The following is a 15,310-nucleotide window of genomic DNA, read 5'->3' as shown; positions in this document are numbered from 1 at the left end:
CTTTGAATAAGCATTCTTGACATTTGAATGCAGCCCTATGTCAGTGATTTTAAGTCCTTCTCTTTTGATTCTCTTTAACTCCCATTGCCCAAAGCTCCCTTTTTCTCTCTGCCAAATACAAGATAATTTTTTTCTCCTATATTTTAAGTAAATTTTTTATTTTGAGACAATTTTACAGTCACATGTAGTTGTAAGACAAAATACAGAAAGAGCCTGTGCATTCTTCACCCAGTTTCCCCCAATGGTAAGTAACGTCTTGAAAGCAACCACACAATATCACAATCAGAAAACTGGCAGTGATACAATACGATGATCTTCAGTTTTCCCCAGTTTTACTTGCACTCATATATATGTGAGCATATGTGTGTGTGTATCCTCTCCATCTTCTTTTTTCTACTTCAGATTTAAATACTGTACATCAAGTAGATGAGCATTTTATCTGAATTATAGAATCACAATTTGTTTAACAGTTTTGATGTGGATGTGATGTACTCTATGGCCTAGCATGTTTGTAACAGAGTTTAAATGCATTTAATACATATTACTAATATTAATGTATTATGGAAATTAAATGCTAGACTGTGGATTTGTGATATGTGAACTCAATTGAACCAAGAAAGATATTTTTATTTGTGTGAAAGGTGTTAGTTTCTCATCTGTTGGTTTTAATTTATTAGTATGCAGTCTAGGTGATCAGCTTTCCAAATGAGTTTCTGCTTTCACATTATTCCAGCAAGACATTTATAATTAATGCTACAGGAAAATTACACTGGGGCAATATTTAGTCAATCTTTTCCAATAGGAAACAAAAGCATAAATCTAGCACTAGATGGAAAAAAACAGAATACAAGATTGCTTTAGAATAAATAAGGTAAATGTTGATTAATTTACCTACAGCTACATTTTTCTTCAATGAAATTCTATTTGGATGCTGTGCCATCTTTGTTTAAACTCATTGTTTCATCTTGTCATAACTATTATTTATTTACACCCTGCCATTTGTGCTTAAAAATAAAGTCATTGCTTAAAAGGACAAGCTCTAATTTCTCTTCTTTATTTTGAAGTCATTATGTGGGTTTTACTTTTTCTAATTATGCTTGGTTCATCGTGATAAGAAAAGATGTTCTCCCCAAAATGTACAAATAGAATTCAAAGAGAGTTTTCTTCAAGAAAAAATACAAATGGGAAGAATGAAAACATTATAACTAGGAAAAACATGTTCTGCCTTCACTTTAGTATTTTTTATTGTTTATCATTGTTATTGTTAGTATCATTACTATTGTCATTATCGTGTATGGTTGTCAATTTGCTTTTATTTGGATTTTTTCCCCAGGAGTTCTGGACTACATGAAATGCTTGGGCATGCTTGAGTTGTAGCACATTTCTGAGCACAATTTATTCTGATTTTTGGTAGCTATTTGACAGATAAAATAGGACAATGGACAAAGAGCAGAGAATAATATAGGTAGGTGGGTTAGCATGGTTGATAAGCTAAAGGCAAACCAGAGGATTCCAGACAGGTTATATAGGGCTCAGAGTATGTCTTCTGAAATGAGTTTTTCTAAGCCCCAAGAGCTGATAATTTTTCCTATTGTTATTTAACAATTAACAAAAGGAAAGATAATCACCAGTGTCCTCATCATTCTTTTTATGTTCACCACAAAATCTGATGTTGAGCAAAGTTAAGCGAAAGAGGGATCCATAAATAAATTATAATTAACATTTCCTTGACCATAGCTTCTCTATCCAGAAATATGTTTAAGTCAAATATGCTATTTTATGCCAGTGTAGACTTAGTGTCAATTGCTATTAAATTGGTAAATTAAATCAAATTAAACTTTATTAACTTTTGTTTTCATATCTATACATGAGACGATACCATACACTTTATATAAGCTGAAGATATTAAGATGATTTTACTAGATGGAGAAAGGAGAGAAAAGAATTCAAGGTAGAGGGAACATTATTAGCAAATGCATGTAAGCATACATATGCATATTAAGCATGATTCAATGTATAGCCAGAACAATGAGTACATTACTAAAAAATTATCATTATAATTTGATTTAAGATAATGAAGGGCTTTGGATGTTGAAATTATTTATAATAGTAACATCATCAAGGACATTATGAAGATTTTCATTTCCTATTTAGTACTCTTTCCTGTGCCTTTACTTTTTCCTTTTTCTAGATTATGAAATGCAATCTCGTGCTCACTTTTCACTTCAGGTTCCTTTCTATCAAAAGCCCTAACACTGACTGTGAAAGAAACAGTTTAGATCCGTTTCTTTGGAATTCTTACATTAGGAATTTTTACAAAGGCACAGGTAGTTATTTATGAAACTCAAGTTGGGTAAATACATAACTAGGTGTAATTCTAAGTGAGGCAGTGTTGGAAATCAGAAGAGCTTGATTCATTTATTGGAGAAAATCCAGAGTTTAAAGTCTAGAAGCATTTTTATCTCTTACTTTGGAGGACGGAACTTCTAAAGGGAGTTTTCTCTCTTTTACAATTTGAATTACCTCCCTCTGTAGTTCACATCTTAGACCATATCTACTACTGCTGACTAAATTGCTAGGATGAATTACCTGCTAGTTAGAAATAACAGGACTATAGAAGATACCCAATTATGAATAGGTTGAGGGCTATAATAATGGAAATAAACTGAATTCTATACAAACCTTTCAGCAGGATACTCAGCAGAAAAAATATTTTTTTCAATTGGCCTATAAAAATGACTTGCATTTCTCATGGAGTAAGCCATCTCTCGATCCAAGCAAATGTTGAGTGCTACAAAGTGGAAATCCAATGCTCTTTCCTCCCCATAGATACACAGAAGAGCAAAATAACAATGAAGAATAATAGAGAAGGGAAGCCAAAACTGTTATATTTCAGTACATTTACAAAATTGAAGTTTGAGGTTAAGAATGTAGAGCAAGAGGTAAGATGCTCATAATAAAGACAGAGAATTCAGTTACCATGGCAAATATCTCACTTTATCCACAATTCATCATCCACCCCCATAAAGAAGCCCCAAATAAATCTTTGTTGCCTTTTTCTGTGAGGAGAACATTGTACTCTGCTTCAGGTAAATGGATGGAGTAAAGAACAGGACAGAGTCCATATGCTTTTTAGCCCATAAATCAGGTAAACAGCAGTGTTTCATTCAACAATAACCATCTACTTTACACCAGGCTAAATTTCCTGGGGTTGGTGACACAATTGTATACAAGATAAAGTTCTTGCCTTCATGGAACTTGTATTCTAATGGAAGATGAGACTAATCATTAAATTATCAAACGAATGTACATTGTTTAAAATATAATTAATCATTCAGGTAATGATGAGTGCTATGAAATAATTTCAGTCAATAAGATACAATAGCTATGAGTGGATATTGCTCCTAAATTAAATTGGATCCTTATCAAGAAACCACTCATAGGATTACAGGTAAGGAAGAAACATGATGTGAGCTCCTAATTTTTTTTTTTAACAAAAACAAGACAGCAACCTAGATTGACAGCAGCAACAGTAGCATAAGCTTTCTTTTCTCCTTCCCTACAGGAGCATCTGGGATGATGTCTGGATAATTAGGGTCTTACTGAGGTTAAAAAAAGGCCTAATTCTCTCAAAATGCTTTTTAATATTTTTATATAAAGAGTTTCCTCATTGTTTTAGAAGAACTTACTCTGATAATCCAAGTGATTATGTCCAGGAGAACGACTATAAACTCTAGGCTTTCTGGATTTCTACACCAAATTCAGACTCAGCAGGGATACATCTTCAGTCAAGGGAAGAAAACCAAATCAGGACAGCAGTGTCCATGAAAAATATCTCTGGCTTCAGAACTTCAGTATTTTGTAAACGCTGTTTCCCCACAGCAAACCCCTAATTTTGAATTGGTATACTTAATCTGTATGACTATGGTACTCTTTAAGTTAGATGCTCACAATAATGAGTTATTTCTCACTTAGCCTTTACCTTGACTCCTTCTCTTTTTCCTTGAATGAAAGTCTTGTATAGCTTTTCTACATCTCCCACCATATCTGTTGGATTACCTATTTTAGCTTACCTAGGGTAAGGTTTTATAACAAAGGAATGAAGGATTGAGGTTTGGCTACCAGTAAAGGTCAGCCAAGAACATAAGGTACACCTTTATTAGACACTATCACACACTGTTCCATCTTCTTCCCTTTCTTAAATTCTCCATCTGTTTCCTTACACAAATATTTATTGAATATCTATCTATTAGTGTTACATATGGAGCTGGAACTAAGAAAATCACGTATTTTCTTGCAAAAGTCATACTCAGATGACAAAATAATTTTATGTAGCTAAGACCAAGGGGTAAACATTAATTTTAAATAATTATACAAAATACCAGGAAACGAATACTCAAAATCACTAGCATTTACTCTTAACACAGAAATGGTGAAATAGCTAACTTCAGTAGTCACAGAAAATCAAGGATTAAACATACACTACTGCACACAGCAGCAATTTTAAATAAGCTTTCTGCCTGATAGATGCTGTGTCCTGTTTCTCAGCTATGAATGATATGGCCAATCAAATAATAATAATAATATACTTTACATCAAGGATAACAAATTGTTAAGACTTTACTGAGTATTGCTTTATCAGCAACTATGTAGAATGATAAATCATCATTACCCATCACACACCATTCAAGAACATTAGTAACCTTCCTGAGAGCTCTGTGAAAAATTTCCTCTTTATAATTAACTCTCATTAGAAAGTTGCAGTTTTTTTTTCAGAATGACCACCAATGACATGAATGCAGCTGAGACACAGGTGTTTGATGTTTGGTTTGTTGGTAATAGCTCATCATGCATGAAGTGACTAAATCATTTTTTTACACTACTCATTTTGTTGCATTAAATGGAGAAATTATGATTAGATTTATTATTTCTAAGTTTTTATCGGAAATATCAAAGGAACAGACATTTTTCTGCTGGAATAATAAAATCTGTTATAATGTTTCAATAAATAATGTTTTACATTGATATTTAAAATACCCATATTAGGACACACCAAAGGGGAACAAGAGTTGCCTTGACAGGGCTCCCACTGGTCAAACTGGGACAATTTGAACATCAGAAAGAATAATAATGGTAATGGTTTATATTATATTGAATATAAAAAAGAATTCTTGAGGATCCTCAGCCAGTGTCTTCTTCTTATGCCTCTCTTGCCTTTTTTTTTTAAGGTAAATAAATAATTTTTTTAAAAGGTCCTTAAGTCCGGACCTATGCTAGAGTTACATTTCTAAGGAGCATCTAAGAGAAATGTGAATTTTTATCCCTTTTCTGAGTGACTTTTTATTTTGGCTGGCCAGCTGTCCTCACTTCATGTGGGTTGGTGCCTTTGCCTGCCTCTTTGTCTCTTCATTCTCTGTCCCCTCCCCATTGCCATGATTGGGACAGTGAATGTCAGTCACTGACATTTCTGAGTCGAAATGGTGGCATATTGGGTTACTAACTGCTTCCTTCAAGAACCATCTGTAATTACATTCAAAGGGTTTACCATTTTGGATCCAAATTTAAATCCAAAACTGGATTTACCAATTAAATCCAAAAGGGAGCTAAGTGAGGTGGTGTGTGCCAGTAGCTCTAGCTACTTAGGAGGCTGAGGCAGGAGGTTGGCTTGAGACCATGAGTTTGAGGGCAAATGCTGTTGGAGAAGCTATTCAGCAGTAGGAGAAGGGACCTCCAGAAGAAGCAGAGAAGTTTTGCTCAGGGATCATTGCCATCGGTCTTTTTCTTTCTTTTAGTGATTTCTTCAGGGAACCATGTAATCAGAATGTCCAGACGAGTGCAGCTTCATTTGATGATTTGAACAAAACTTTGCACAGAAGCTTATATCAAGATACAAAGATCATGGATGCTTGTAGATACGATGAACTACAAAAGAAAATTTGAGGTCAGCCATCCATCAGACGTAGTCAACAAATAATGTGGATGGAAACTGGCTAGTCTCTTCTGTACACAGAAGTAAAATGATTATTGATGAAACAAGACATCAGTCTGACAGGTGAAGCCAGCTGGACTTCTGGGTTAGGTGAGGACTTGGAGAACTTTTCTGTCTTACAAAAGGATTGTAAAATGTACCAATCAGCACTCTGTAGCTAGTATTGTAAAACGCACTAATCAGTGCTCTGAGGCTAGCTAGAGGTTTGTAAAATGCGCTAATCAGTGCTCTGTGAAAATGCACCAATCAGCAGTCTGTGGCTAGCTGGAGGTTTGTAAAGTGAACCAATCAGCACACTGTAAAATGGACCAATCAGTGCTCTGTAAAATGGACCAATCAGCACTCTGTAAAATGGCCTGATCAGCAGGACATGGGCAGGGACAAATAAGGGAATAAAAGCTAGCCAACCCAGCAAGCAGCGACAACCTGCTTGAGTCCCCTTCCACGGTGTGGGAGCATTGTTCTTTCGCTCTTCACAATAAATCCCACTGTTGCTCACTCTTTGGGTCCATGCCACTTTTAAGAGCTGTAACACTCACCACAAAAGTCTGTGGCTTCATTCTTGAAGTCAGTGAGACCAAGAACCCACTGGAAGGAACCAAATCCAGACACATCTTGGCCAACAGGAAGGGACTATCACCAAGTGGTAATTACCACTGGACCCCTTTCGCTTACCATTCTGTCCTGTTTTTCTGTAGAATTTGGGAGCTAAACATCAGGCACCTGTTGGCCAGTTAAAAGTAACTAGCGTGGCCGCCAGACTAAAGTCACAGGTGTCAGGCTTTCTGGGAAAGGGCTCTATAACAACCCCAACTCTTCAGAGTTGGGAGCATTGGTTTGCCTGGAACCAGCTTCCACTTTTCCAGTACTTCTGGGCTGAGCCAAGAGTTGAGAGAGAGGAAAGCCATTCAGCTCTGCGGTCCCAACAAAAAGTTGGTTGACCCTGCAGCCATGAGCAGAACTCTCAAAGTCACGTCACCCAAGCAAGACTCACCCATCTATCCTATCTATCCTGACCCTTGCCTCCTGGGTCCTAATGCCTGTCAGACAAACTTCCTCTCGCCTCTCTTCTCCCAGGCCAGTCCTGCTTCTAAAAACCACTCCCTGTCTCTGGTGCTTTTCTAGTTTCTCCTATAAGAATGATTTCTAGTATAAACTTCAGGACTCTGTTCCCTTCTTTAGGCACCCAGGCTCACCAATCAGACAGACATAATTGTTGCCCAAAGCCCCGTCAGGCAGGAGACTATCTGGAATTTTAGGATCCCTCCTCAGACAAGCAGGCCTAACAAAGGCTATTCCTGAAGCTAGGATATGGGAAGCCTGAGAAATGATATCCTTCCTATCCATATGATGAGAAGTGAGGACAAAAGGCATCACTCTTCCAACCCTAGAAATCCCTTCCCTCCCTCAGGGTATGGCCCTCCACTCAGTTTTTGGGGCATATCATCTTTAGAGGACAAGGGTAAGGTCCCAATACTAATAGGAAAAAGTGCTTAGGACTCTAACAGGTTTTTGAGAATGCGTCGGTAAGGGCCACTAAATCTGATTTTTCTCGATCCTCTTTGTGGTCTAAGAGGAAAGGTGAGGGTGCAGGTTTTTGAGAATGCATCGGTAAGGGCCACTAAATCTGACCTTCCTCAGTCCTCTTTGTGGTCTAAGAGGAAAACTAGTGTTTCTGCTACTGCTTCTGTGAGCACAGTTGTTCTGATCAGCAGGGTCCAGGGACTGTTGCCAGTTCTCAGGCCAGGGGGTGGGGGCACAAACAAACCAAAACCACAGGCGGTGTTTTCTTTCACATGGGAAACACTCAGGCAGCAACAGGCTCACCCTTGAAATACATCCTAAGCCACTGGGACCAATTTGACCCACAAACCCTGAAAAAGAAGCAGCTTTTTTTTTTTTTTTTTGTACTATGGCCTGTCCCCAATATTCTCTCTCTGATGGGGAGAAATGGCCACTTGAGGGAAGTATAAATTACAATACTATCTTGCAGCTTGACCTTTTCTGTAAGAGGGAAGGCAAATGGAGTGAAATACCTTATGTCCAAGCTTTCTTTCCATTGAAGGAGAATCCACATCTATGCAAAGCTTGCAATTTACATCCCACAGGAGGACCTCTCAGCTTATCTCCATATCCTAGCCTTCCTACAGCTCCCCTTCCTATTAATAATAAGCCTCCTCTAATCTCCCCTGCCCAGAAGGAAACAAGCAAAGAAATCTCCAAAGGACCACAAAAAAACCCTGGCTATCAGTTATGTCCCGTTCAAGCTGTAGGGCGAGGGGAATTTAGCCCAACACGGGTACATGTCCCCTTCTCCCTCTCTGATTTAAAGCAGATCAAGGTAGACCTGGGAAACTTTTCAGATGATCCTGATAGGTATATAGATGTCCTACAGGGTCTAGGGCAAACCTTCAACCTCACTTGGAGAGATGTCATGCTATTGTTAGATCAAACCCTGGTCTTTAATGAAAATAATGCAGCTTTAGCTGCAGCCTGAGAGTTTGGAGATAACTGGTATCTTAGTCAAGTAAATGACAGAATGACAGCTGAAGAAAGGGACAAATTCCCTACTGGTCAGCAAGCTGTTCCCAGTGTGGACCCCCACTGGGACCTTGACTCAGATCATGGGAACTGGAGTTGTAAACATCTGCTGACCTGTGTTCTAGAAGGACTAAGGAGAATTAAGGAAAAAGCCCATGAATTATTCAATGATGTCTACCATAACTCAGGGAAAGGAAGAAAATCCTTCTGCCTTCCTCGAGTGGCTATGGGAGGCCTTAACAAAATATACGCCCCTGTCACCCGACTCCCTCAAGGGTCAACTGATCCTAAAAGATAAGTTTATTACCCAATCAGCCACAGATATCAGGAGAAGGCTCTAAAAGCAAGCCCTGGCCCCTGAACAAAATCTGGAGGCATTATTAAACCTGGCAACCTCGGTGTTCTATAGTAGGGCCCAAGAGGAACAGGCTGAAAAGGAAAAGCGAGATCAGAGAAAGGCTGCAGGCTTACTCATGGCCCTCAGACAAACAAACCTTGGTGGTTCAGAGAAGACAGAAAATGGAGCAGGCCAATCACCCAGTAGGGCTTGTTATCTGTGTGGTTTGCAAGGACACTTTTAAAAAGATCTTCCAACGAGAAACAAGCTGCCCCCTCACCCATGTCTACTACGCCGAGGCAATCACTGGAAGGCACACTGCCCCAGAGGACAAAGGTTCTCTGGGCCAGAAGCCCCCAGATGATCCAACAACAGGACTGAGGGTGCCTGGGGCAAGCGCCAGCTCGTGTCATCACCCTCACTGAGCCCCAGGTACATTTAACTATCAAGGGCCAGGAAATTGACTTTCTCCTGGACACTGGCATGGCTTTATCAGTGTTAAGCTTCTGTCCCAGACAGCTGTCCTCACGGTCCGTTACCAACTGAGGAATCCTGGGACAGCCTGTAACCAGGTATTTCTCCCACCTCCTTAGTTGTAATTGGGAAACTTTGCTGTTTTCAAATGCCTTCCTTGTTATGCTTTAAAGTCCCACACCCTTATTAGGGAGGGACATATTAGCCAAAGCTGGAGCTATTATCTATATGAATATGGGGAACAAGTTACCCATCTGTTGTTCCCTACTTGAGGAGGGAATCAACCCTGAAGTCTGGGCATTGGAAGGACAATTCAGAAGGGCAAAAAAATGCCTGCCCAGTACAAATCAGGCTAAAAGTCCCCACCACTTTTTCTTATCAAAGGCAACATCCCTTAAGGCCTGAAGCTCATAAAGGATTACAGGATATTGTTAGACATTTAAAAGCTCAAGGCTTAGTAAGAAAATGCAGCAGTCCCTGCAACACCCCAATTCTAGGAGTACAAAAACTGAATGGTCAGTGGAGACTAGTGCAAGATCTTAGACTAATCAATGAGGCAGTAATTCCTCTATATCCAGTTGTACCCAACCCCTATACCCTGCTCTCTCAAATACCAGAGCAAGCAGAATGGTTCACTGTTCTGGACCTCAAGGATGCCTTCTTCTGTATTCCCCTGCATACTGACTCCCAGTTTCTCTGCCTTCGAGGATCCCACAGACCACACACCCCAACTTAATGGATGATCTTGCCCCAAGGGTTTAGGGATAACCCTCATCTGTTTAGTCAGGCACTGGCTCAAGATCTAGGCTACTTCTCAAGTCCAGGCACTCTAGTCCTTCGGTATGTGGATGATTTACTTTGGGCTACCAGTTCAGAAGCCTCATGCCAGCAGGCTACTCTAGATCTCTTAAACTTTCTAGCTAATCAAGGGTACAAGGTGTCTAAACCAAAGGCCCAGTTCTGCCTACAAGTCAAATATCTAGGCCTAATCTTAGTCAGAGGAACCAGGGCTCTCAGCAAGGAACAAATACAGCCTATACTGGCTTATCCTCATCCTAAGACATTAAAACAGTTGCGGGGGTTCCTTGGAATCACCAGCTTTTGCTGACTATGGATCCCCAGATACAGCGAGATAGCCAGGCCCCCCTATACTCTAATCAAGGAGACCCAGAGGGCAAATACTCATCTAGTAGAATGGGAACCAGAGGCAGAAACAGCCTTCAAAACCTTAAAGCAGGCCCTAGTATAAGCTCTAGCCTTAAGCCTTCTCACAGGACAAAACTTCCCACAGGACAAAACTTCTCTTTTTACCTATAAGACTCGTGGAACAACCCAACAACCAATGGCATACCTAAGTAAGGAATTGATATAGTAGCAAAAGGCTGGCCTCACTGTTTATGGGTAGTTGCGGCGGTGGCCATCTTAGTGTCAGAGGCTATCTAAATAATACAAGGAAAGGATCTCACTGCCTGGACTACTCATGATGTAAATGGCATACTAGGTGCCAAAGGAAGTTTATGGTTATCAGGCAACCACCTGCTTAGATACCAGGCGCTACTCCTTGAGTGACTGGTGCTTCAAATACACATGTGTGCATCCCTCAACCCTGCCGCTTTTCTCCCAGAGGATGGGGAACCAATCGAGCATGACTGCCAACAAATTATCGTCCAAACTTAGGCCGCCTGAGAGGATCTCTTAGAAGTCCCCTTAACTAATCCTGACCTTAACCTATATACTGATAGAAGTTCATTTGTGGAGAATAGGATATGAAGGGCAGGTTATGCTATAGTTAGTGATGTAACAGTACTTGAAAGTAAGTCTCTTCCCCCAGGGACCAGTGCCCAGTTAGCAGAACTAGTGGCACTGACCTGAGCCTTAGAACTGGGAATGGGAAAAAGAATAAATGTGTATACAGATAGCAAGTATGTTTATCTAATCCTGCATGCCCGTGCTGCAATATGCAAAGAAAGGGAGTTCCTAACCTAAGGGGAAACCCATTAAATACCATAAGGAAATCACAGAGTTATTGCACGCAGTGCAAAAACCCAGGAAGGTGGCAGTCTTATACTGCCGAAGTCAAAGCCAAAGGGGAAGGAGAAGGGAGAAGAGCAGCATAAGTGGCTGGCAGAGGTAGGGAAAGACCAGCAGAAAGTCAAAGAAAGAGAGAGGGGAAAGACAGAAAGTAAAAGAGAGAAGGAAAGAGAGAGAGGAAGACATAGAGAGACAAAGAGGGAGTCAGAGAGAAAGAGACAAAGTCAAAGATAGAAAGAAAGAGAGAGACAGAAAGTCAAAGAGAGAGAGTAGTAAAGAAAAAACAGTGCATCCTATTCCTTTAAAAGCCAGGGTAAAAAAATAAAAAATTAAAATAAAAAAAAAAGCCAGGGTAAATTTAAAACCTATAATTGATAATTGAAGGTCTTCTCCATGACCCTATAACACTCCAATAGCACCTTGTTGTTAGTGTAAACAAGGGCATAGCCCGAAAGCACTGAGGTCACTAAAAACCTTCCTATCAAAAACCCTTAACCCAGCAGGTTTCCTAACATGGGATCTAAATCTTAATTAGTTACCATACAAAGGTCCTATCAGACCCAGTAGGAACTCCCTTCAGGACAGGACCATAGATGGTTCCTCCCAGAAGACTAAGGGGAAAACACACAATGAGTATTCAGTAAGTGATAAGGAAACTCTTGGAGAAGCAGAGTTAGGAAAATTGCCTAATAATTGGTCTGCTCAAACGTGCCAGCTGTTTGCACTCAGCCAAGCCTTAAAGTACTTACAGAATCAGGAAAGAGCCATCTATACCAATTTTCAGTTAATATGGACTGAACGAGGTCTTACTAATAGCAAAGAATAATTGAAATCCCAAACTTACAAGGTTTTCAACAAAAGTAAAGTTTGCTAAACGTTAACAGTGTAACATGTATTATCCTAACTTCTAATCTTGTGGAAATCAGAAATAACGAAGAAATAAATAACGAAAGAAATAACGAAATCCATCCTTACTCTACAATCCCAAATAGACTCTTTGGCAGCAGTGACTCTCCAAAACCACCGAGGCCTAGACCTCCTCACTGCTGAGAAAGGAAGACTCTGCACCTTCTTAGGGGAAGAGTGTTGTTTTTACACTAACCAGTCAGGGATAGTACTAGATGCTGCCCGGCATTTACAGGAAAAGGCTTCTGAAATCAGACAATGTCTTTCAAACTCTTACCAACCTCTGGAGTTGGGCGACATGGCTTCTCCCCTTTCTAGGTTCCATGACAGCCATCTTGTTATTACTCGCCTTGGGTGGGGGCCTTGTATTTTTAACCTCCTTGTCAAATTTGTCTCCTCCAGGATTGATGCCATCAAGCTATAGATGGTCTTACAAATGGAACTCCAAATGAGCTCAACTAACAACTTCTATTGAGGACCCCTGGCCGACCCACTGACCCTTTGGCTGGCCTAGAGAGTTCCCCTCTGGAGGACACTACCACTGCGGGGCCCCTTCTTCGCCCCTATCCATTTTTTAGAGGCAAAATCGATACAGGCTTCCTGGACAGAATAAGTCAGGGTACTGACACTGCCTCGTGTGGATGCGCTGCCAGGGGGTCCTCCATGCCCCCCTCAGGGCTGAAAGTGGACCTCAGACAAAATTCTGTTCAGAGATTTCATTGATTGTGTCTTCAAAGCAAATATCAGTCCAGCTCGACAGCCATCAGTCCACACAGAGCATCTCACAGCCTCCACCACCTCCATCCCTTCTGTGGTCTAATGGTCAAGGACAGCATGGGTCACAGCCACCCCACACTTCTCTCCCTACCGAGTTTGACACCAGCCATGAATACTCTGTTTTCTCCACCTTTGAAAACAGCTGTAACAACCCATCCTCACCACCTCTGCCTTGCACAGAGTTCTCCAGCTCCATGCCTGGCCTGGGCATCGTGCCTCCCCCACCTCCCCCCTCTCCCTGGCATGACAGTGCTTACTCTGCCCAGTACAGCCATTCCCCCACCTCCTCCTCTACTGGGTACAGAAATGCTGCCACCTCCCCCCCCCGACCCAGAGTGGGAATGCCTCCTCTGTCCCCTCTACTGGGAGTGGGAATACCTCCCCGCCCCACTCCCCAGAGTGGGCATACTGCCTCCCCCCATTCTTCCTGGAGCTGGAATACCCTCTCTGCCCCCTGTACCCAGAGTGGGAACACCCCTTCCACCCCCTCTACCTGAAGCAGGAATACCTCTTCCGCCCCAACTTCCTGGAGTGGGAATACCTCCTTTGTCCCCTCTACTCAGAGCAGGAATACATCCTCCACCCCTCTACCCCTCTACCTGGAGTGGGAATAACCCTTTCACCCCTTCTACCTGAAGCGGGAATACCTCCTCTGCCCCCTCTACCTGGTGCTGGGATTCCCCCGCCTCCTCCCTTGCCAGGTATGGGGATTCCACCTGCTCCAGCTCCCCTTCCTACTCCACCTGAGAGGGGAATCTCCCCACCCACTCTGCTTCCTCCATCAGGCCCTCCACTCCTCCCACAAGTTGGGAGGAGCATTTTACTAACACCGCAGGTGTGTGGATTTCTTCCTCCTCCATTGCCAAATGGCTTGTTTAGATTAGGGATGAATCAGGACAAAGGGAGTAGGAAGCAGCCCAGAGAGCCTTGTCGACCAATGAAGCCTCTTTACTGGACAAGAATTCAATTACTTAGTAAAAGAGACTCCAGTGCTTCACTTATTTGGGAAAAAATTGAAGAGCCATCTATAGATTGTCATGAATTTGAGGAATTGTTTTCTAAAACTGCTGTAAAGAAGAGAAAGAAACCTATCTCTGATACCATCTCAAAGTCGACAGCTAAACAATGCTAAAAGCACCAGTGGGCCAGGCGCGGTGACTCATGCCTGTAACCCCAACACTTTGGGAGGCCAAGGCGGGTGGATCACGAGGTCAGGAGATCAAGACCATCCTGGATAACATGGTGAAACCCTGTCTCCACTGAAAATATAAAAAATTAGCCAGGCATGGTGGCATGCACCTGTAGTCCCAGCTAGTCAGGAGACTGAGGCAGGAGAATCACTTGAACCCGGGAGGCAGAGGTTACAGTGAGCCAAGATCACACCACTGCACTCCAGCCTGGGCAACAGAGCAAGACTCTGTCTCAAAATAAATAAATAAATAAATAAATAAATAAATAAATAAAAATAAAAAGCACCAGCATACTCTGTGGATGGAGCCAGAAATCAAACCTTGTCTCTATGAAAGGGCCAGAAAGAAACATCTTGCCATTGACCAGAGAGCAGGAAGTGAAGCAAAATGTCTGAATGAATACTGAATGACCATTTACTGAATTATTAAAAGTTTATTATGTGATTCTATTCAATAAACATGTGCTAGGTGATTCAAAATGAAGAAAAAAAAAAGGATTCCTAAGTCCACAGTAATACACAAAACAAAATGAGAAAAGGGAAAGTTCTTCATTACACAAACATGCTATCTAATAAATTTAGATGTAACAATACAATTGGAAAATCACCAATGTCCTTTGCAACCACTAATACAATTACTGATTTAGGCAAGAATAATGAACAGATGCTAAAACCATTAGGCGAAGTGTAGTAGGAGGCCAAGATAGTAATATATTCTCATAGTATGAAGGCACAAGTTGCTTATTAATTACAATGAGAAAATTATCTCTATAATAAAGAGAGCTAGAAAACACCATCTTAATCCAGTTTTCAAGCTTACCATAACAATGAGACAAACTGGCATTATGTGCTTCCTGATACACTATAATGAAAAGTACACACATTATATTTGTAGGATTCTTATAAAATGATCTTTAACATGAATATAATCACAAGGAAACATTTAGATAAATAAGAATGTGAGCCATTCTACAAGACAATTGACCTGGACTCTTTAACATATCCCCATGAAGAAAGACAAAAACAGTGGTGGGAAATTTTTAGATTAATAGAAGCTAAGGAGATA

General features: G+C 40.9%; 1 pseudogene; it reads left to right on the top strand.

The window, feature by feature from the left end:
- Positions 1-5,477: 5,477 nt before the first annotated feature.
- LOC101012486 lies at positions 5,478-14,240 on the top strand (annotated as a pseudogene).
- Positions 14,241-15,310: the final 1,070 nt, after the last annotated feature.

Source organism: Papio anubis, chromosome X (genome assembly GCF_008728515.1).
Source record: "Papio anubis isolate 15944 chromosome X, Panubis1.0, whole genome shotgun sequence".
Taxonomy (NCBI): domain Eukaryota; kingdom Metazoa; phylum Chordata; class Mammalia; order Primates; family Cercopithecidae; genus Papio; species Papio anubis.
The sequence above is the reverse complement of the archived record's forward strand: the minus strand, read 5'-3'. Positions and strand labels throughout refer to the sequence as shown.